This window comes from Pectinophora gossypiella, unplaced genomic scaffold, assembly GCF_024362695.1.
Source record: "Pectinophora gossypiella unplaced genomic scaffold, ilPecGoss1.1 Pgos_49, whole genome shotgun sequence".
Lineage (NCBI taxonomy): Eukaryota > Metazoa > Arthropoda > Insecta > Lepidoptera > Gelechiidae > Pectinophora > Pectinophora gossypiella.
In genome coordinates, this window is record NW_026063259.1 from 229,536 (window position 1) to 252,373 (window position 22,838).

At 39.8% G+C, this 22,838-nt stretch overlaps 1 long non-coding RNA gene across 1 annotated transcript in view; it reads left to right on the plus strand.

Annotated features, from left to right (window-relative positions):
• Positions 1-22,838, plus strand: part of LOC126381396 (uncharacterized) — a 36,433-nt gene that overhangs the window by 827 nt on the left and 12,768 nt on the right. The window lies entirely within an intron of this gene.

The window sequence follows — 22,838 nt, forward strand, 5'->3', positions numbered from 1 at the left end:
GGTTGTTTGCACTTCGAAGCTTTCCTTTGTGCGGCGCGCATGTGGATGTGCCGCGCCTCTCCTTTTGTCAACACTCCGGATAAGGCCCGGTGAAGGACTGCGAGGTTGACCGGTGGACGTGCAGCCCGCCAGCTGCGTAACAGTTGGTCCGCTGCGCCGCCATCGTCCAGCACGCCCTGGCCTGAGCCGGCCTCAACACAACCCCTGTACGGTATACCGGGACGCCTCAGGTAGGCCTGATAGTCGGAGGTCCTCGAGTAAGTGAGGTGCCTACAGGTGTACGGACAGTGTTTTAAACATAGTGATATCCCATGGTTGTTACGGAGTGGCAATTAACCTGACGGACCAAAGCGCGACCTGTCTCCCTCCATAGGGTTTTTACCTGCCCATGGTTGTACTTTAATATTATATTATAAAATATACATTGTACGAATTCAAAGGGAGTTTTCTTTGTCTCATGCTCACCGGTCTATAACATCTAGCTGTGCCCTTCAGGTAAACACCACTTTATAAATTTTCTGAAACATATCGGTATTATCATAACACCTTGTCTATTTTACCTTCCTATAAAGGTAAGCAAAAGATATTTTGTTTCAGTATCAAAGGGAACATCAGGTTTCTGCCAGGAAGTGATGGGTTGGAGTGGAGCACGGGGAACCCGTTTGTGTGCTATACACGTCAAACAATGACTTATGTACTTAAAAATACACTGTTTTACTTAATTAACTTAATACTAATCCACAACTCGACCCGACCGATGCGTGTGTCAAAGTGGTTCCCAGGGCTCGTCTTCGAGGTCACACGCGCTTCCGATGCGCCGCTGCTTCAGCAGTTTCCAGTTTCTATTGCGAAATAATCTAGGCCATCAATGGCGTCATATATTAGTGCCGTGTGCAGCGTTGGGGTGTAGTCAGCATTATACATAGGGGATGATGACGTAACAAACAAACAAACAAACAAACAAACAAACAAACAAACAAACAAACAAACAAACAAACAAACAGGCAAGCAGGCAAGCAGGCAAGCAGGCAAGCAGGCAAGCAGGCAAGCAGGCAAGCAGGCAAGCAGGCAAGCAGGCAAGCAGGCAAGCAGGCAAGCAGGCAAGCAGGCAAGCAGGCAAGCAGGCAAGCAGGCAAGCAGGCAAGCAGGCAAGCAGGCAAGCAGGCAAGCAGGCAAGCAGGCAAGCAGGCAAGCAGGCAAGCAGGCAAGCAGGCAAGCAGGCAAGCAGGCAAGCAGGCAAGCAGGCAAGCAGGCAAGCAGGCAAGCAGGCAAGCAGGCAACCAGGCAAGCACGCAAGCAGGCAAGCAGGCAAGCAGGCAAGCAGGCAAGCAGGCAAGCAGGCAAGCAGGCAAGCAGGCAAGCAGGCAAGCAGGCAAGCAGGCAAGCAGGCAAGCAGGCAAGCAGGCAAGCAGGCAAGCAGGCAAGCAGGCAAACAAACAAACAAACAGTTCTTGCTCATGTTCCCAGACAAACGGAACCTCCTTGCGAGTTAAGCGCGCTATGCATGCCGTCTTAGTCAAGTAATTTGGGATATATTTGCGGAAATAGCCTGCCAATCCCAGAAATTGGCGTACTTGCTTCACACTTCGTGGCGGACTAGATCTAACTAAAGCTTGAACCTTACCCGGCGAGGGTCGAACTTCGCCATTAGATATCACGCGCCCCAGGTACTCAATTTCAGTGCACAAGAATGAGCATTTCTTAACCTTTTACCGCATGGATTTTTTGATTAAGCTCAAATTAATTTACTAGGTAAAATGTACTTTTTAGAGCATAGGAAAAATAAGAAAAAAATTAAATACACTAGGAAAGCTGAGAAAAATCCCAATAATATCAGTGTACCATATTTGGTACAACATGCAGTAACGTAGTATTAAGTTGACTGGCCAAATATGGTACAATATGCATTCATGTAAAAAAAAACTGCTTATTTATATATATATGATAGCGCGACAGCGAAATAGTTATGTCAGCCCAGCCCTTAAGGACTGTAGGCACTATAGCCGTGAATGCTTGATCAGCACATCAAGGGTGGCATAATTCCTGGAACCTCTGCATAGATAAGCACTTAGCGTAAGACTAGTTTAAGCACAATTGACATTCGTGTCGCGCATCCAACTTTGTACGCACGTCTCACATAGTTAATAAAAGTAAATTAGTGAAGTACAATCTAATTTTTGTCTTTTTAAAAAACTAATCCCCTGCTCCCTAAACTTGACTGGCGCAGCCGGTAGGATTCGCTGTTCTACCCGTGCTACTCGCGCTATTTCGCGTAAAAATTGGACTAAAATCGTCTGGTGCTGTGAAAAAAGGTGCGGGAGCGACGGACTAAGCGAATCTTACGAACAAATAAATTTGTCAACTACGGGACTATACTGTGAAGTGGATATATTCAGAGATGGGTGTCGTTCGGGCATGGTGAGTAAAACTTTTCGCCTTCCTTACTATCCCTACTACGTGTACTTGAGATCGAACCTTTCTCATTTCAAACGTGATCTGAATTAGTTAATTTAGTTAAGTTTACCTGTATTAAGATTGAAAATTGTAATACTTACTTGTAACATTGAGATTGATATTCATCATTTTTAAATAAAAATCTATTAAGTAATATAATATTTTAGTGATCGAAGTAAATCTAGCAATTTTCCGACATGGCGGAGGTCAATTTAAGGATCATTCCTAGTGAATTTATTAAAATAATTCCTATGTTTAATGGCGATGGACGGCACATAAACTTATTTTTAAGGAAATGTGAATACATTATTGAAAGGTTTCGAGGTGATCAAGCTCAAAATGAGTATGTTATGCAAGTAATCACGAGCAGGCTTACTGATAATGCAGCTGCGTTGATTAGCGAGCGTTCGGATGTAGAGACGTGGGCGGAATTCAAGGAATTACTGCAGATACACTTTGGGGATCCGCGCAGTGAAGAGTGCATTGCCATGACTTTAGAATCGCTAAAGATAAAAACAGGTGAAACTTACTTAGAATTTTGTAACCGTGTGAAATCGATAAGGGCCAACCTTATTGCTAAGGTTAACTTGTTGGATGATGTTCAAATGAGGAGTAGTAAAATTACTATTTATAATAAATTGGCGCTTAACGTCTTCTTGTTTAACTTGCCGGAAAATATGGTCAGGATTGTACGACTCCACGGACCCAATACGCTGGAGGACGCCCTCAGCGTGGTACTCGAGGAAGTGAATTTTCACGAACAATATCAGGCTAAAAATAAAACTAACACATCTGCGATTGCTAAGCCTCAAGCGCCCCTCGTACCTACCCCGCAACAATCCACCTCATTTGTCTCAACACCTCAGTTCAAATTTGGCAATAATTTACCTGTTCAGAACCAGGGTTTTGGTTCACGAACCTTTATGCCCAATCAAAACACAAATACTCAAAATCAATTTAAATTCGGCATCCCTCAATTTAAATTTGGCATTCCCCAGTCTAGATTTCCAATACCGCATCAATTCCAAAATCGTCCAGTACAGACTACACAGTTTGGATACAGGCCGCAGTTCAACCCGCAAGCAGGTCGCCCTGCACCCTATGGCTATAGACCAGTAGGCTTACAACAGTTACCCCCTATGCGACCTCAACAATTCGGTCAACAACAAGGTTATAGACCTCCACAACAAGTTGCTCAACCGTCATTCCCCTCGGATGTTACCATGCGCACCGCACCCCCTTTGAAACATAGCTTCCATGTAAATGAAACCGAACTTTATGAAACCGATTACCCGTATTATATGGAAGACCCTTACGTACCTGAGTATAACTCATACAATGAAGACTCTTCATATTATTATAATTCGTGTTCATTTGATACAGACGAACAATGCACGCCCACGCTCGCCTTAGAGGAAGCGAGTGCAGATAAGACAGAATGCGCTATGAGTGCATACGACTCCAACCAAGATGATAACAAGCAGACGCGAAATTTTCACGTACACGCCTCGATAGGCGCGAGGAAAAAATAGAGTTAAATTGTGATATAAAATTGAAGTTGCCATACATTTACTTACCCGAGATCGATTCAAAATTTATGATAGACACCGGTAGTACACGTTCATTTATTAGCCCACAAAAGGCTTATCGGTACTTTCGGGATTACATTTCCCAAGAACCGTTTGAAGTCATAAGCACCCACGCTAGTTCACACCATGATCAAGTAATCGAAGTCCCATTAATGACTACGTTCAAAAGTCCAGCGATACATAAATTCTATTTATATGAGGTCGATCCTCGTTATGATGGACTACTTGGAAACGATCTCTTAAAATCAATGGACGCTATCATAAATCTCAAGGATGGTGTGCTGAAGACCAAGTTTACTGATATACCTATTATTCATCATTGTGATAATTATGTATTAACAATACCCCCGCGAGCGGAAATTAGAGTGAAAATTCCAACAAACATGTATTCAGGTGAGGCAATATTAAATTTTACACAATTTTGCAACGGCGTGCGAATGCCTGACGCTTTGGTAAGTTGTGTCAGGGGATACGCAACCACGGTGATACAAAACGCTTCAGAGGACCCAATGGATATAGTGGTCACTTCCCCTTTTGAGGTTACCGAATACGTTCCAAAGGTAAATAATGTAAATTTTCTTAAGGATAGAGATAATATAAATACCGATGAACTGTTAACACACAATTTGTCCAAATTGCGACTTGAACACATGAACCCGGAGGAACGGGCAAACATCGAGAAGCTGTGCCACGACTACAAGGACGTATTTTACTGTGAGCAGTTACCGCTCACATTCACGAATCAGATAAAACATTTCATACGAACCAAAAATGAAGATCCAGTTTACTCAAAACCATACAGACAACCACCGGCTGTGGCTGATGAAATTAGAAGACAGGTGGACAAACTGTTAGAAGATAACATCATACAGGAGTCTCATTCACCCTGGAACGCACCTGTACATTTAGTACCTAAGAAAATGGATGCTTCTGGTCAGGTAAAGTACAGAATGGTTGTGGACTACAGGCGGTTAAATGATTTGACAATAGACGATAAATACCCCTTACCCCATATCACCGACCTTTTCGATAAGCTAGGCAAAAGTAAATATTTCACAACTCTGGACCTTGCTAGCGGCTATCACCAGATAGAAGTAAACGATAGTGATAGACAGAAAACTGCATTCAGTACACAAACGGGTCATTATGAATTCCTTAGGATGCCTTTTGGCCTAAAGACGGCTCCAGCCACCTTCCAAAGGACTATGGACAATGTATTACGTGGATTACAGGGAATACATTGTCTTGTGTACCTGGATGATATAATTGTGTTTTCCACCAGTCTACAAGAACATCTTAAACAACTTCGAGCTGTATTTGACCGACTTAGACAGACAAATCTCAAGGTACAACTAGACAAATCGGAATTCCTAAGAAAAGAGGTTCAATATTTAGGCCACACGATCACTAGTGACGGTCTTATGCCTAATAACGATAAGATCGCTGCAGTTCTTAACTATCCATTACCCAGGACAACGACTGAGATCAAAAGTTTCTTGGGACTTATCGGTTACTACAGACGATTTATCAAGGACTTCGCGAAGATCACTCAACCTCTGACGGCATGCCTCAAGAAGCGTAACAAAATCGTTATTGATCAAAAATATATTGATGCTTTCGAAAGGTGTAAGGAACTGCTTACAAGCGCGCCAATATTACAATTCCCCGATTTCACAAAACCTTATATACTAACAACGGACGCATCCAATGTGGCCCTAGGAGCTGTACTTTCTCAAGGCCCCATTGGTCAAGATAGGCCAGTGGCATACGCCAGCAGAACCTTAAGTGACACCGAGTCACGTTATAGTACCATCGAGAAGGAACTTCTCGCTGTAATATGGGCAACCAAACATTTTAGGCCTTATCTCTACGGAAATAAATTCGATATTTATACCGACCATAAACCTTTAGAATGGTTAGACTCGCTAAAGGAACCGAACTCCAAATTAATGCGCTGGCGTCTTAAGTTGCAGGAATTTGACTACAATATTAAATACAAAAAGGGCAAACAGAACGCTAACGCCGACTCCCTCTCGCGTATAAAACTTAACGCTATAGACTCCGACAGTGAGACTAACGAAAACGATAATACATCTATGAAAGTAAACGTCGATAAGAAAGACGAGCTAGGAGAATTCATGAAGCAAATTGAAGCCAGGGTTTCTGAACTAGCAAAAAGACGTCAACGTGATAATTCTGATACAATAACAATCTCTGATTCTTCAGAAACTTTAACCGTATCAGAAAACTTGGAACACCGTGACTCGGAGCCCGAGTTCCCAATAATTTCAGACGGTAGCTCTACGGATACAATTCATTCGGGTTTGGAGTTGGAATCATTTGGCATCCCTATTCTCCACGAAGCAATTGACACAAAGCCTAACCAGATTCATATTTATCAATGGTTTAAAAACACCATACAAGTTAAAGACCTTTCTGGAAAAAAACAAAAGATAATAGAAGTGTTCTTGCCTAACGATGACGACATCATCAAACAATTCTTAAAAGAATATATAAAACCCAAAGTTAAATATTTTGTATATTTTGAAAATGAAACATTGAGGAAAGCCTTTTCGAAAATTATAATTGAACTGTTTAAACGCGGAACGGTAGAGTTTTATGAGTGTACTGAACGGATAGTGTATGTGGAAGATGAAAGAGAACAAAAAGCTATTATAAAAAAATATCACGAAGGTCTCACGTGTCATCGCGGCATCAAGGAGACTTCAACTAGAATTCGTAGAAATTATTATTGGGAGAACATGATTAATACGGTGGCTGCAGTTATAAACGGCTGCGAGGCCTGCCGCCGAATGAAATATGATAGAAAGCCGTTAAAACCAACTCTGCAACTTACGCAAACTCAGGACGCTCCGTTTCAGGAGGTGTTTATGGATATATTTTCAATAGATGGAAGTCACTACTTAACACTTGTTGATGCTTTTAGTAAACTCGCACAGGCGTTTGAAATCCCAAACCGTTCAACCCCAGAGGTCGTAAGAGCCCTCACGAAATATTTCTCATTTTACGGCGTACCTCGGAAACTTTCAAGTGATCCGGGCAGTGAGTTTAATAACGAACTCATGAGGGAACTTATGAATCTTCACAAAATTAAACTTCATATCTCCACCCCCAATAATCCCAATTCAACTGGTATAGTCGAACGCTTCCATTCGACTATAATAGAAATATATCGTTTGGCTCGTTATGAACAGAAGTGTACTGACGCGGCATCCATCATGGCTTATTCCATAATGGCCTACAATAATACCATTCATACAACAACAAATCTCACGCCTTTTGAGGTCGTTTTTGGCCACACTTGTTCGAGTCAAGTCTTCGATTGTGACTTTGAGAGGTCTTTCACTCAACAACTCATAAAGGACCATAATAAAAGAATGAAATATCTCTACGCGTACATATGTGAAAACGCTTTAGCAAAGAAGGAAAAGGCTAGACAGGTTAAGGGTGGTGAAGGTGAACCAAGCTTTGAAATAGGTGATGTAATTTTTGCTAAGGACGTCAATAAAAGAAAGGCAAAGGATAAGGATAGATATCACAAGGCAATAGTAATAGGCAAACCGGTTAGAAATGTCGTACCAATACGTATAGGCACAAGGGAAACTAAGGTACCCATTAAAAATATTAAACGTCCTCCGCAGGTGCTGGCTGGCCCTGACATGGACGATGTTGATACATGGCGTGCAGAATCTACAACTTCAGGACATAGATAAAAACCCGGGTATTTTACCCGTTAAACTGGGTCAGGCACATCGACAGGAGAGCACATGGACTATCGTAAAGGTGTTAGACCTAAGTGGCATCGAAGATGACTTCATTTTACATTCTAAAAAGTTTAAGGAATTCGATAAACTGATTGATAATAATAAACCTTATGAAAATGAGTTTTATAACGCTAAATTACAGGCTCAAAACTTGCACAACATAACTATACAAAAGTTTAAACAAATAATGCCATTTAGCAGAGTTAGGAGAGGCCTTCTGAATCCTCTCGGTTCTATGATCAAAGTAATTACCGGAAACCTGGATCACGATGATGCTTTACGATATGACAAATTGATCTCCCAAATGAAGGGAAATGAAATTAAAAGGGAACACCAAATGTCTATTATTCTAAAAATGGTGAATACTATAATTAACAATACTGAAACCCTACAAAATAATTCTTTCATAATAGATGAACGCCTCAAACGAGTAGAGAGGTTAGTTAAACACATAGCTACTAAGGAAAATAATTCAATCTATGCGGTATATGTATTAAACATGTATCATTTATTCATGAACACTTTTTATTCAATTTATCTCACGATAAGTGAAATTGAAACATCACTGGCACTAAGTAAGGTATCAGTACTTCATCAGTCTATATTAAACTCCGACGAACTCTTGAATGTTTTAGAATCTATAAGTACGGTCAATAAATTGGTGTACCCTATTAGTGTAGATAATTTAGTTAATATAGAAACTACTTTTAATGTTAAGGCGTATATTAAGAAAAATCAGATTACGTTTGTAATGGATGTTCCCCTAACTGATGGTTATATGTACAATTATTTCAAATTATATTCCATACCTATATTCAATTCAATCCGAAATCTCACATCAGTAATAATACCCAAATATCCTTACCTTTTGGCGAATGGTTTGAAATACCTACCCTTAGACAAGCACTGCGAGGAAATAGCTGCTGAACAGTTCCTGTGTGGGGAAGATGACATAGTTACTTACCCTGAGCCCACTTGTATCGAGCATTTGATGAAATTTGAAGATAACCTGACGCTCTGCAAGCTGCATGCCGTAGATATAGAAGATGTTAAAATTCAGCGTATCGGACCTAAGAATTGGATAATATTTAGCCGAACCAACCACATCATGACAGAGAAATGCCAGGCCGACGTCAATCGAATACAGCTACGAGGAACTTACCTTCTAACTACGGATGAAAGATGCGATCTCTACTTCGAAGACCTGAAGTTAGACCGGCGGCAATCTTCAATGGCTGACAACCGTCTTAGAATTACTCCAATAACTAGTTTACCAGACTTGCAGAAAATAAACGTTAGTACCGAAGTAAGTGTTAACATCAAGGGCGTTAATTTGGACAATCTCAAGCAACTCTCTAGTGATCTAAAAAGTGTTAGTGCAACCAGTGAAACAAATAGTGAAAGCGTAATCGTAGACACGAATAGTGTTAGTCTAGCAACTATTGTACTTTATATAATTATAGCGTTAAGTTGTGTAAGTTACATCCTATGGAAACTTAAGGTTTTTCGAAATCATCGTGACTCTAAATCGTCAGGTGATTTCGAACTTGAGGAGGGAGGAGTTATGTCAGCCCAGCCCTTAAGGACTGTAGGCACTATAGCCGTGAATGCTTGATCAGCACATCAAGGGTGGCATAATTCCTGGAACCTCTGCATAGATAAGCACTTAGCGTAAGACTAGTTTAAGCACAATTGACATTCGTGTCGCGCATCCAACTTTGTACGCACGTCTCACATAGTTAATAAAAGTAAATTAGTGAAGTACAATCTAATTTTTGTCTTTTTAAAAAACTAATCCCCTGCTCCCTAAACTTGACTAAATATTGAAAATCTAAATATTATGTTAACTGTAAACAACACGTGCGGCTAGCAAACAAACAACACCTGCACTTGTTCACGACACACGTGCAAGGTACGGTAGTGGGGACAACCCTTATAAGAAGGCGAGCCGCACAAGTTGTACCATTCTTGTGTCGAACTCCGTACAGAGAACATCCGATAAAAGTAATCCGTGACAGTGAGCCATTGTTTAACTGGCGCTATGCGTCCTCCACAAAGGTCACTGTTACCTTGGGATCAGAGTATAATATTCGTACTCTAACATCAGAAGTAGAGGATCGTCCTGCTGCCCACCCATTATATTGAAAAAGACGGCCACAAAGGATGAAACTAAGTTTCAAATACTCGTATTATCCTGATAAGATAATAATCGTGGATGGAGTCAGGATCGAGGATAATTGTGCCTACCTGCATTTGAATACTATTGTTACGGTGAGTCGTTTTCATACTGGAACTTTATTGTTATTGACTTCATTGCTGGGTGTATTTTAATTTTTAATAATGAGGAAATTGATTTAAGGTTAACTTGGAAAGTACTATTTCTCTTATTTTAAAACAAAATTGACGAGACATATTCCCGCAATACGTGTCAATCATAATTCAAACCGCGTTTTCAAATCGGTTTTCATCATCGTCAAATCTTGGTATTTTGGTCTAAAAATGTTTTGAATTGGTGCAGACACGCTAACGCTGCGTGGTTTAAGCTGTATTTTCTCACTCCAAGCAATAAATGAACTTTCGTTAAATTACAACGTGATTTGTAATCTACCGTCATTAATCATGGGGACGCGGGGAGCGTTTATAGTGACCTGACGTGTTTGAGTACGTTCCGTATTATTTAATTAAAATTTTGCTCTAAAAGTGTTAACTTGGTATTGAAAGTTATATAGAAATAAACTACAAACTGCGTGTTTTGATTTGGTGTAATTGTTGTGACTGTGCGTATTGTGACTGTGGAGAAATTGGTGAATTAATATTTAAACTGGCGGTTAAGTGTGACTGTGACTGGCGTTGTGAGACCTTGATCGCCAGTCGTTCATTGACCCCTCCGCCAAGTTGTCAACATTCGTCATATAGAGACAACTTAATTCACAACTCATCTCAATACTCTTCTTGGCGCGGGTGGCGAGCGACGGTCTGAAGAACCAAAGACACCCGGTTCGATTCCTCCTTCCGCACTACGACTTTTTGGCATTTTATTTTTTATTTTTGAAGTCTTGAAGACCCCCGGTTCGGGTCCTCCCTCTGCAGCTCCACTTTTTTGCTTTTATTTTTCTGTGGAAACTTGCGCTTTGCACTTTCGACCCCGTCACACAATGCCACTGGAAGCGATTATTTGTGCTACATGCAAAAAGGCCATCGATAGTAAGCGTTGCCTCCGTTGTTCTTTATGCAATGGATATTACGATTTAACTTGCGCTAATGTCTCTGAACAGAGGTTCTACAATGTTCGCCTAAACTGGCAATGCGCAACATGCAGATGCAAGGAGCCGAAGAAGGGTGAAAAAACTGTGCGGGATACAGGATGTGACTTTAATGTGACGCAGCGTCGGGGAGCGACCGTGAAAAGTCCGGTGCATGTGCCCGAAATAGGTGCTGAGGATAAACTCGTGCATAGTAACACTGCTGACACACATAATTTGGCGGATGAAATGCGCGAATTTAGAGAGGAGTTGCGAGCTACGCGTCTACAGTTCCAAGCATTAAATAATAATATAGCCGGCCTGCTGGAGCGTGTTCAATCAAATGAACAGCGTCTCGACCAGTTAGCGGAGCGTTTGGATAAGCTTGAGGGTGGCGTCGGCCGGGAAAATGCAGGTAGCAATAGTGAATTGCTCAGCACAATTGAAACACTAAAGACTGAATTGAATGAACGTGATCAAGAGCTGTTATTTAATGATGTGGAAATCACGTGTATACCAGAACAGAAGGGGGAAGGATTGCAGCACATCGCTATCAATATTGCTAATAAGCTTGGTGTACAGCTGTCTCAGCAGGATGTGGTGAGCGCCGTGCGAGTGGGCCGCTTGCCAGAACCGTCGGAGGGAAGCTCTTTGTCGCGCCCGCGGCCTATTGTCGTCCGGCTGGTGCGTCGCTCCGTGCGGGATGACTTGCTGCGGGAGGCTCGTGTTCGTCGTGGGGCCACTACTGAAGGTCTACATCTGCCCGGTCAACCGCGCAAATTCTACGTCAACGAGAGGTTGACGCGTGCTAATCGTCGCCTGTTCCATCTGGCACGCGAGGCGGGAGAACGCCACAAATGGCGCTTTGTATGGACCCGAGATGGCCGCATCTACGCAAGGCAGCATGGTGGTCAGGGAGTGCCGCGTCACCGTATTCGCACGGAAGCAGATCTCGAACGGGTTTTTGGCATGGCTGTTGTTGGCTCACCTAAAATTGATAATAACAATTAACTTTCCATGTCCTAGTTGTAAAACTAATCGTATTTTATTATATCTCGTGTTACTTACTATTTTAGTCGCTAAATATCTGAGGCTGATTTCTTTATTTTATTGTATGTTGTTGTGTAGCTTCTGTTTGGCTTATGGGCACTGTTGCGAGGGTCTCGAATCTGCAAATGTCAATAAGAATAATTATAATTTGTGTATATCCTATGTCATAATGACTCAAAGGTCTTGTGTGTTGTATTTCGGTCTACACTTGTTATTGTACTCACCTGTTTGTAATCTGTTGTGCAGGGTTATCGTACTTTTTATCCAACTAACTCATATAATACTGTTTGTAACATTGTTAGTCTTTCGAAACTCTTCAGCTGTGCAAAGGAAGGATTATAATTTGTCACTGCAACAAAAAATGATACAGTTAAACATATTTAAACTTACAGCAAAATTTATTACACGCTATGTAATTATGTATATCACACATTTTATTCTATTTGTTGCGAGACTTATATTACAGACTAATTATTCAGTAGGCAGGCCACATGAGCTCATTTTAAACTGCGAAATAACATCTTATTTACGAATCTAAAACCGAGTTCCGACAAGACGCTGCTCCGACAAAACACTGCTCCGACACCCGAGTTCCGACAAGACACTGCTCCGACAGGATACTGCTCCGACAGGACACTACTCCGACAGGACAGTGCTCCGACAGAACAGTGCTCCGACAGGACAGTGGTCCGACAGGACAGTGTTCCGACAGGACACTGATGCGACAGGACAATGCTCCAACAAGACACTGCTTTGACAGGATACCGCTCTGTACTTTGGACAATTCTCCGACAAATGAGGTACTGCTGACTTTGACAGGCTAATAATATTCGTATCTCCCTGTGATAGTTGCTGATGTATTTGTTCATACATATTTAGTTAAAATAAAAACAAAGACATAACGAAAATTATAATGCACTTATTTTCGTTATGCAAAACAGAATACCACAAAAACAGGAAGTAAAACAAATGTTATCTATAAATAATTAAACTTTTTTATTATAATTAATAATGTGGACTATCCCCTGTAAATATGAAATAGTGTTTAAAGTATTTTTTAATTTTAAATGTGTCCGCAATCTGTCATCTTGATTCTTAAGTTTTGAATAAATCGGATTTTGTAACTGTGCATTAATTCGCGAAATCTCATTCTCCGTGTATCTTTGTTCCTTCTTAATTTCGTTTATAGTTTTAAACAGTGTCATTTTTTTGCCACCTAGTAGTGTGTTCCACCTAGAATGCCAACTTTCGCACGCATTTTGAGTTCTTGGTAAGTTGTACTCCAGGGAATCTGACACTGACCATAATTCTGGCGGAAATGTAGGTTGCACACTTTTTATCAAAAATTTTAAGCCGTTAGAGCCCTTGACTTTAATTTTTTTAAGCGTGCCCGTAACATAATGTTTGTCAAACTTTTTGCACAGGTGTTTGCATTCTTTTGGCAGTACTCTATCCTTTAAAAGTGCAAAAGCTGCTGGTATTTCATCAGGCGGCAAAAATGCTAAGGCAGTAATATGTCGCAACTGATTAGCGAATTCGCTGTCTTCTCCGTATTTTTTTGACAACCCTTCACGTTCTATGTAGCGCCAAACAATTTGTGCTAAATGAAATAAACAGGCCTTATGTCTGCTATGTGGAAAAGCAGTTTGGCAGGCGTTTATGGCAGCCTTTTCAAAGTCCGAAAGTATCACTTCTGGACTTAAAGAGATGGATAGTTTGGCCAAGGAAAACCGCTTCAACAGTTCCCAAAAAATATCGTAAATGTGCTCACTTTTTCCCGAAAAGAGGCCATATACAAGGGGTATAATTTTGTGAGCCGAATTTCGCTGACCGACCATACCATGTACAGTATACAATTGATACAATTCTTTTGGACAGCACTTGAACGTTCCATCTATGAGCCATATATCTGATTCATGTAACAATCTCATGTTTTCTTCGGTGCCGAAAATAATCACAGTGGTGCCGTTGTAATTATAATGTGCAATTAAGAATTGATTTCCATCAATTTTCTGGTACTCATCTGGTATTTCTAACTCGTTAAGAGTCTTAGGAACTTTAGGTATACCCAAATTTCTTTCCCTAATAATCATTTTGCGCATTGCGAATTTATTTGGCATGTACGGAGCGCTTGTAGATGGAATATTCATATTACAGCGTTGTATTATTTGTGCCGGTTCATCCATACTATTTTTGGCCCCTTGCTTTAATTCATTGTGTAATTTACGTATACTTACTTCTTCCGGTGACGGTCGATGATTATGTTTCCCTATTGATTTACTGGCTAGAGTATGTTTATCGGCACTTAACACTGTCTTAATCCAAACACTACACTTTTCGTGAGACTTCCCTTTAATGCAATGCCAATAGTGCACATCATCACGCATTTTATTCAAACAGTATATGTAACCTTCTAATGCCAGTTGTGATTTTCCGTGCCGAGATTGGATAATGGTGCAAGATGTCATGATAAGAAACAGATGAACTTGGTTAATCACACAATTTCAAAAAAAATAATACAAGTTTAGTGCGTATACGATTTTTCCTATGTGTACAAATCACCGAGCGAATAAACGTAATAAATGATGTTGTTCTCGTACGCGGCATAAAAATAATTTCCATCACACGTTGGAAGGTTGACGGAGCATTCTTCAAACCCATGGGCATTCGTAAAAACTCATAATGCCCATTTTCTACGTTGAAGCCTGTCTTCGGTATGTCCTGAGGGTGCATTTGGATTTGATAAAATCCACTGGCGAGGTCAAGGGTGGTAAAATAATTACATTTACCCAACTTGTCCAGAACATCGGATATATTCGGTATCGGGTATTTATCGTTAATTGTTTTTTCATTTAGCTTACGGAAATCTACAACCAACCTCCACTTTTTCTTACCGGAGGCATCTGCCTTTTTTGGTACAATCCATATAGGGGATGACCAGGGCGAGTTGGAGGGTTGTATTATTTTCTGCTTAAGCATTTTTTGAATTTGTTCTTGAACCTCTTGTTTATGCACATGCGGATAACGATAGCTCCTAGTATAGATCGGTATTTCGTCTACGATATTAATGTTATGTTTTACCGCGCTAGTAAAGGTCAAATCCTGGCTTTCGTAATAAAATATATCACTGTATTTTTCACACAGTAATTCTATTTTGGTTTTCTCCTCGATATTTAAGTGATCCGTCCTGATTAAATTTTTTATATCTTTATTTTCCTCGTTTATCGCGTTGAAGTTAAAGCAATCAAAATTTTGAATCGATGTACATGACAAAGGATATGACAAGCAAAATATTACATCATTAGGTGTCGTATTAGATAGTTCAACATACGCCTTATAATTAGATGCCGAAGATACCGTATCATGAATATGACACCCATTCATGTTTCTTTCGGTAATTATAATGTCGCCGTTTCGTTGCGTTACAGGTAACTTGAGGCGTTCTGTACGTCCCGCTTTGATAATGCATTCGAATAGATTATTAGCACCAGATTTTAACATATTAATTTTGTTTGTGGAATTTCGGGTTTTAAGAATATTATCCCCGAGGTTAATCTGGGCACTTAACTTATTCAAAAAGTCAAGACCTAGCAACCCGTCGAAAACGTCATGAAATTTATAAATAAAGAATTTGGATTGACCCTGTTCCTTAAATTCGTCAAAAATAGGTAGCTCGATTGCATAATCATTCTTAGTTGTACAATGTACATTTGTGACCGTGAAGGGTTCGTATAAAATCGGACACATAGAAAAATAACGCTCTACAGCATCCGGATAAATGAACGATCGGTTAGCGCCCGTGTCGATTAATAATTTAAGAGGAGGGTTATTAATCTGAATGTAAGGCAGGACGCGGGAGCTTTGCAGGTTAATTTCAGTTACGAGGGGGGTTTTGTCGCCTCGTCCTTCTGAAAATCCTCACAGTCCTCGTTTGCGGTAGCGATATTTGGCTCCACATAACCATAATATTCGTTACCCTCTGCACCTTGGTATACATAACACTCAGGGTCGACCTCAGGTGAATAACATTGGTCATACTGTTCGTAACCCGAGTAGCTCGCGTCGTCACACGGATAGATTTCATTCATGTTTACCTCACGGGTACGAAAGTAATTAGTCACGGGATTCCTGAAGTTTGTCAGGTCCTGTCCACCGGGTCTCCACTGTGGTTTAGGTACATGTTGTTTAATGGTACTTACACCACTCATAGGTTTAGGTTTCGACTGGAAGTTATTCGCGCCAAAGTTTTGGGTGAAACGTGGGGGTGTAAATTGACGGATAGCATTATTCATGGGTGGTAAAAAGGGTCTATTATGAAAGACTTGTTGATTAGGTACAGGGTTTGGACCTCTGAACACTCGGTATGTATGAGCATGGGGGTTCACGGGGGCATTAGCCATGTTTGGACGATTTTGGGCCGTGAATATGGGTACAGGTAGGGGCTTCATAGGTTGCGATTGCCGGGGCTCGGGCATGTAGTGTGGAGAACTAGGGAAGGTTTTTTGAATGTACTGAAAATTTTGTTCTTTCTGTACATACTTTAGAGCCATGGGCAATGTGGCGGGCATCATACATCTAATCTGAGATCCCAAGGGGTCTTTCAATCCGCCAATAAAGGTTTGCAACGTTTGTTCTGTATAAAATACACGTTTTATTTGTTTTACTCCCGCATCGGGAATATTAATATTAATAAAATTAACAATTTTGCTTAACATTTGCTGGTAACGAATGTAAAACTCTTGTGGAGTTTCATTACCTTGTCGTAGTAATGTTAAATCTCTATTAAGGGTAGTTTCGTCGCGCTGATCCGCGAAATTTTCTATTAAGGTCTGCCTAATATCGGTCCAGCAAGTGTTATTCCCACTTATATTCAAAACATCTTCTGCATCGCCTACAATTTTATTCAAAATGCCGTTTAGTAATGCGCCGTTTGCTATTGGTTGATCAGGATGATAATAGGTGCGAGTTAAATCGTCACAAGTCGCAATAAATCTGTATAACCTGTTAGGATCCCCATTAAATTGAGGTACATTCTTTAAAATCATATGAATTATAGGAATTCTTTGCTCCTCGGCCATTTTCACAATTTATCTTAATAGAAACAAGAACAGAAATGCACACAATATTTAGAACAAAATGTAATACTTGCTATTTTTTTTTTTTTTTTCTCTTTATTTTTTAAGGAGGGTTTTACCTAAAGGCATGACACCCTCATAATGAGGCACCAATAAAATTAAGTAAGAAAATCTTAAACTAGTTTTACACTTTTCGGCTCTTAATGCCAAAATGCACTAAATTAAATAGAACTTTAGCATCTGCCGATTCTGGAGACGCCAAAATACTATTCACAATACCGACATTGTAATTCCTAGACATATACCTTCCCCGTAACGATTCATTCCGATCACACTCCACCGTAATGTGTGTCACATCTTCAATAATACCGCATAAGTCACAGTTTGGGCATTCTATCTTGCCCATCATGAATCCGAAGCTATTCAGTGGGATGTGACCGCAACGAAGTCGAAACGCTAGAACTAAATCATGTCTATTTATTTCGCAAGACTGGAACCAAGGCGAACGAGGTAATGATGGTTGGATAGTTTTGTACCAAATCCCTTTTGTTAAGGATCTTACGTCAAAATATTCCGACCACAGATTGTAACATTCGGACTTAACTTTGTGTAACACATCCGTATACCAAGGTAAACAATTGTACGTTACGTCACTACTCATTGCCGCTTCTTTGGCTAGTTTATCTACGTCCTCGTTACCCTTGATTCCAATATGTGACGGAATCCATTGGATTACAATGTTCCTATTCTTGTATCTAAAATCGTTAATCTGCTTTAAGATCGAATAAGCCAGTGGAATGCCTCTAAAAACAGACGTACATCTTGTTAAGTGTTGGATTGTACTTTTTGAATCAGTAAATATAACGAAGTCCTTATAATTACCTATACATTTCAAATAAGACAAAGCTTCCGCTATTGCTATCATCTCGGTATACATAATTGAAATATCCGAATTAATTCCCAGTTTCATATACTCCCCTGTTTGCCAATCCAAAAAGGCCGCACCATTACAAGTATTGATTTTTGACCCATCTGTAAAAATTTTGTAATATTCTAAATATTGATAGTTTAAAAATTCACTACACTTTATTCGTAATTGTGATCGATTATACTTCCGTTTAGCCTCGTCCATTATATTTATGCAACTCTTTAAAGACTCTGATAAGTTCATATTGCTAACCCAAGTGTTAAGAGAATACATGTCAAGCTGAGTACTAGAGAGAATTGGAGTAGATTTAAGAAGGTCGTGAATAGAAATTAAAAGCGGTTTCTTCTTATTTTGCCAAAATTGGTTATTGGTTAAATAGGAAAGTTCTTCTAACAATTGGATTAGATTATTGCTGTCAAATGATTTGGCTTTTAACCAATACTTGCCTGCTAAATAACGCCTACGGATGTACAATGGCGGCAAAACCAGTTCTGATTCCATAGTATGAATAGGTGTACTCTTAATGAATCCACCGATCACACGTAAACACAAGTTTTGCGCCTTATCTAACTTCGCGAGATGCGATCTACAGCTGTTATCGTATAGAAAACTTGCGTAATCGATTCGGCTACGGACAATAGCAATGTACAAGCGGCGTAAATGTATGGGATGAACTCCCCATTTATTGCCCGCTAATACTTTAAATAATTTTAAATATCTTAATACTTTATCTTTTGTTTCGTTAATGTGTCTGCCCCATCTAAGGCCCCTGTCAAGCCATAGCCCTAAGTACTTCACGGTATCCACTACAGGTAAAATTTCGTTTCTAATTTTAATTTCTATTAAATCCCTTCTAAATCCTCTTTTAAATACACATATTTGACTTTTATTAGGTGATAGTTCCAGACCTATTTGAGATAGTAGGCAATATATTCGATCTAGGGCCCGTTGTATCTTAAGTTTACCTTCATTTATATGTTGGCAATGACAATATAAAACGAAGTCATCTGCGTACTGCGATATAAGTATTTCCTTTTCAAGCTCTCGGCATATATTAATTGTAGCTATGTTGAATAGGAGTGGGGAGAGTGGGTCTCCTTGAGCTAGACCCCGGCATGTCCATCTAGTAATTTCATTGCTTTCAATTTGTATTCTTAGGTGTCTTTCTTTGAGGAAACTCCAAAGGTATCTGCATATTGTATGCCCCACGCGAAGTTTATCCAATAATGTTATTAGCACTGTAATATCCACATTATTGTAGGCACTATCTATGTCCAAAAAGCAACCTATAGTAGACATCTTCTTGGAAAACCCTACTTGAATACCCGTGACCAAACCGCTCAAGCTATCCAGACAAGACCTACACCTTCTAAAACCCATTGTATTGTTGGAAAATGTGTTATTTCTTTCCAAAAGCCATTCAATTCTCAGATTAATAATAGAGTGTAAGATTTTGCATAAACAAGACAAAAGAGAAATGGGCCTTAAGGACGAAACTTGTTTAGCATCACGGCCTGGTTTTGGAATAGGAATGACACAAATATCACGCCATTGCATCGGAATAAAACCACACTTCATAAATTTGTTGTATAGACTTATTAAAATATCCTTACCATTACGCGGTAGATGTTCTATCATTGAATACGAGATACCATCACATCCAGGAGATGTATCCTTAGCTTTGATACACTTATATAATTCCGGTATGGAGATATCTACATCTATGGCAGAAGTATACCCGATCAAGGATGGAGAAGGAGGTATTACGTAGTCTGGAGTTAATGACCGCAGAAGCCTTTCCGCTCGAACTGGATCCACATACTGACTAGGAGTCCTATAGCCTTTCATCCATTTCATTTTCGTCCAAACTTCACTTGAGGTAGTTTTTTGACTTATTGATGAACAAAAAGATCGCCAACCTTCATTTCTAGCTTTGTTAATGATATTATGAGCCTCTTTAATTTTTCCTTTAAGAACATCAAGATTTTGAGGTGTGGGGTTACGTCTAAACGACGCTAACGCTAATCTGCGGACAGCTACAGCTCTAGACAATTCAGAATTCCAGTAAGGCTTTGCCCTGAATTTAGACTCGGGATTCTGGCTGAATTGGTATGTGGGGATGAACATATTTGCAGCCAAATTAACATCATGTACAAACATGTCATAAGCTGATTGAAGATCTAACGGAAAATTAAATTTATTAAATACTTCTTCTAGGTAAGTATGATATGCCACCCAGTCGGCTTTTTTAAAATTTCTTTTTTTAATAGGTGTAGCAGAATAAAGTTGGGTTGTGGATATTCTAATGAAAAAGTGATCGCTGCCGAGATTTTCGTTAAGCACATCCCATTTAAATTGAATTGCAATATCGGAGCTAGCCATGGAAATATCAGGAGAAGACTGTTGAAGGGACCCATTAACGAGTCTCATCCAAGTAATATCCCCGGTGTTTAAAGATACAAAGTTACTATCGGAAAGAGCATTAAAAATTTGGTCGCCCCTTGTGTTTGACTTGCAGGACCAAGTGCTATGGTGACCATTGAAGTCGCCAAGAATAAGAGAGTTTCGTTGACAGCTGGAAAAAAGATTGTACCAGTCCTTTTGATTTGTATTGGCACTACTTGGGCAATAAACTGCAATAATATTTTCAATAGGGGTACAATTAAACAAACGAATATGTAGCGTTTCTATCTTAGGATTAATTTTAGTAATATTAGTTGATATAATTTTTGATTTAATAGAAATATGCACCAGGATCATTAAACCACCGTGATCGTCATCTCTGTCTTTACGGTACATATTATAGTTTTTAATCGTTAAATGACTTTCTGGATTTAGCCACGTTTCACTAATGATAGCAATATGAACCCGTTCTTGTCTTAAAATTTCTTCAAGAGATAATAACTTACCGTTAAGACTTCGGGCATTCCACTGTATTATGTTCAATTTAACAGATTTATTATTGGTGCAGGCCATTAATGATATCCATAAATTTTGAAAGAACCGGCCACTCAGATATAGATCCCACTGCAGTTAAAATCACCCATTCAATACACAATTTGATCACCGAAAATACTTTATCCTGAACACCATTACTCTTAAGAAATATAACTTCCTTGACACGTGTCAATAACTCCGCAAAAGATACCTTCTGGTATTTGCGTTCATCGCTGTTATCTGTCACCGACGGTACATTCTCCGCCTCCTCTAGCGTTTCAAAAAGAGAATCGCGTCTCATATCCGTTCTTCGATTATGACTTGTTCTGGGGTTCTTTTGAGCTGAAGTCTGAATGCGTTGTGAAGATTTGTGACGTTCCCGATGATTGTCATTTTCTCTCAATGTATCCTCTTGAGCATGAATCATTGCAGTAGTCTGGACCACCTCACTAAAGGTACGTTGAGGCTGAGGTTCACTGAGTACAGAAGCTTCATTAAAAAATGGAAACGCGTCAGCTTTAGGAAGTTCCAAAGGTGAAGGTGCTACATAAAGAGTTAAAGCTTTTCTATAGGTGCAATTGAACTCCGCCATCAACTCGCGTATTCTTTTTTCTTTTACGTAAACAGGACATATTTTAGCAAAAGCAGCGTGTCTGCCGTTACAATTGACACATTTAAAAGATGTGGTCGCGCAGTTTTCATGTTCTCCAGAGCATTTCGGACAAATCGTTTTCTTGGATGGACACATCTTGCTACTATGCCCTAATTTCCAGCATTTGTAACACTGCGATACGGGAAACACGTAAGGTTCCACCTTAATCCTCAATCCATCTACATAAACAAAGGACGGCAATGACGAACTTTTGAAAAGGAGACGAATGGACTCACATGGTATCCAGCCGCCCTTTTCTTTATCGCGACAGTTGAGCCGTTTTGCCGAAACTATCCTCACATCACACGATATTTTCTTTAAGATTTCCTCTTCTGTAAGGTTCATATCCACATTCTTTATTACACCCGAGCAGTTAGTTATCTCCATAGCTTTATGTAACGCCCAGCCTCTAGCTATGAAATTCTCACAGGTTAGTATTTTTTGAGCATAAAAAACGTTGTCGAATTCTACGCGTATTTTAAATGGACTGATATATTTAATACGAGAAATATTCGAGATATCATTTTCTTTGAGTAAACGAGCCATTGCAAACTGCTTCGGTAAAGTCTCTTTACTTGAAATATATACTTCAACATCCTCCTTCTTCTCTTTCTTTCCTTTTTTACTTATCTTCTTTACTACTTGCCATTCATATTCTTCTTTGACATCCTCAGACTCACTATCTCGTGTTCTTTTACGGGCCTGCCAGTCTTCTCCACCTGACTGTTGCTGGAATAATTCCGTTTCATTTAACTCCATCTCACGATCTCTTATTTTTTTATGCAAAGGAATAATTTCTGATAAAGGTGTCGAATTAGGATTCATTATATCAATAGCATCGTCATCCCTTACCTACAACGATGGAATGCATAGGTATTGAAGGCGAATACAAAAGCGCTGGCCGTTTCCGAGAACTGCGGCGAGCGAACGGCCGCACGGAACCAGTTTAACAACCACGAGAATAATCGTTAATCGGTACAATACCTAACACAACCTTCCCGCACGGGTGCCGATACGAGACTGTAATACTTGCTATTAAGAACAAACACTAGAAGTTTATAGCGTTTGTAACGGTTTACACAATAATTTATGAAACCAAAGAGAATAATTATATTTCTACAACTTA